Below are 2,500 nucleotides of genomic sequence, written 5' to 3'. Positions count from 1 at the left end.
TTTCTTATCTTATATCTTAGTGAGATATCGAAGAAAAAATTTCTGTATTACAAAATGAGCCTTACTTTACTCATCACCATCTCTATAAAATTTCCAAAAATATAAATCATAGTCATATTCATATTAAGGGAAAAGGTTTTATAAAATGGGAATATCTTTCTATTAACATGGAAGATATACTGTTGGAAGAATGTCTTTTTTTTTGACAAAACAAGTAATGTTGAATTAGAATTAAAGCTAATAAATAGAATCTCAAATAGTGGACCTAGAATATGAGAAAGCATTTTTTCCTTATTACGATCAATGTGAAAATTTATAACACACACACACACACACACACACATATATATATATATAAATGTATATATATATATATATATATATATATATATATATATATATATATGTATATATATATATATATATATATATATATATATATATATATATATATATATATATATATATACATATGCTTATATATATACATATATATATGTATATATATATGCATATATATATATATATATATATATATATATATATATATATATATATATATATATATATATATATATATATATATCGTATATTTAAAGTAAATGGTGGCAGTGTTAGTTATAAAAGTGGGCTTTAAGTTATTACTTAAAGATAGAGGAAAAAAATATCCCGCTTGCGATAATTTATTAAAGGTGCTATGCTATTCTCAATATGAAAACGAAATTGTTAATAAGACCATAAAATTAGTAGATATCCACGCGACGAAAAATATGGTTGAAATATATATCTCCAAATTTGAAACGGACACGAGGTGATCACTTGGTATTTGATTTTATTTTCCAAAGTCTTTTAGTATATATGTTTAACGGTTTTTATATAATAAATATCATATTTCATTATACACACTTTGCATGCATAAAAAAAAAAATAGTACTCCAAAAATGCTTCAAAATCATGAAGCATTTTTAGAAAATATTCAAGAAAATAAAGATCAGGGGATGAGGAAAGATTTTCAAAATTTGGGGAAAAGGGGTTTCAGTTAGAATTACTCTGAAACGAGCGATCCAATACCACAATCTTGAATTTTGAAAAGGAAGACATAAACCAATATAGTCAACCTTACTTTGAAGGAAACGATGAACTAATATTATCTGAGACCTTTGATGTCAATTGTAAAAAAGAAGTCTCACCTTGACAGCTAATCTCTTAATTTTCCATCCCACGTTATCCTTACATTAAGGTGTCGGGTGCCCCTCAGACATGGTTTATAATATGGCAGACAATTTTTTACGATCGCATGTCCTTGCTAGTCATCAACCACATTTATTGACAGTGCGACTAACCTTAGGTTAAATATTCCATCTACAAAGCACCAGTTTCCACAAATATTGATGGTTGGCCTATCCTTTTGCAAGACTTGCAAGGCCTCAACTATCCTTTTAGTAGCTTTCTACGACACGCAGGACGTCTGGTGGGCTATGTGTTAACGTCCCTGAATGGTGATCGCCAGACTGGGCTTCGAGTCTATCTTAAACTCATTAGTTTGGTCGCTGTAACGTCACTATCCATGTGTGCCGAGGATGGGGGATTGGAGTAGCCTATAGGTCTATCTTTTGAGTCATCAGCAGCCATTGCGTGGCCCTACTTGGTCCTAGCTTGAATGGAGAGGGGTCTTAGGCGCTGATCATATTTATCTATGGTCGGTTTCTAGGACATTGTTCTGCATTGTAGGATAATGTCACTGTCCCTTGTCTCTGCCATTGATGAACAGGATTTAAACCTTAAACTAATCTAGTTATTATCAAATAACATGAACTAACGAATACACGACAAACATAAATCAGGACGTAACTTACCAACAAATAAATTGTAATGATAAATGATGAAGTCTGACAGAATCGAGCCTAACTAAATGCTCTACGACGACGATGAACCGAGGAATGATTCTAAAGACGCCTTCAAAGATTTCCCTCAGGGCCAATGAAGAAGAAGAAGAAGAACAAGAGAGGCCAAAACAAAAGAGTTGAGGACTATCTTCATCAGGACGAGATCATGTTTTCAAGGGTCACAGCACCTTTCGCATTACAATACTTCACCTTTAATGATTTTAATGTACACATGTTAATATCACTTGTATCTTAAACTAACAAAGTAGTGGCCTGTATGAAAATACAAGAAATACAACACGTGTATGTGTATGGTCCGTGTCTGCTTTAAATTTCGATATTAGACACATACACAAGAAGCTATAATTCAGAAATTGTTCGTTGGTTCGAAATCCCTCTGCCATGGGAATTACATACACAGTTGGGATTTATTTAAGAGTGTATCTGAATACAAAAGGGATTTATATATGAATGTACACAATCAGGACAGGATTTTCATATATGTCTCTAAATCGATACCGATATAGTCTACCTATCAGAGATACGTATTAATTTACACTGGCTTTAAATGAGTATTAACCTACTAACCATTACACTAATGAAAGGGGATCTCA

The 2,500-nt window shown here is 31.7% G+C and overlaps 1 protein-coding gene across 1 annotated transcript in view; it reads left to right on the top strand.

The window, feature by feature from the left end:
* The window catches only part of LOC137660015 (uncharacterized), a 43,828-nt gene that overhangs the window by 7,601 nt on the left and 33,727 nt on the right, over positions 1–2,500 (top strand). The gene's annotated exons all lie outside the window — the stretch shown is intronic.

Source organism: Palaemon carinicauda, chromosome 20 (genome assembly GCF_036898095.1).
Source record: "Palaemon carinicauda isolate YSFRI2023 chromosome 20, ASM3689809v2, whole genome shotgun sequence".
In the NCBI taxonomy this organism is placed as follows: domain Eukaryota; kingdom Metazoa; phylum Arthropoda; class Malacostraca; order Decapoda; family Palaemonidae; genus Palaemon; species Palaemon carinicauda.
Note: the sequence above shows the minus strand (reverse complement) of the source record. Positions and strands in the feature narration are given on the sequence as shown.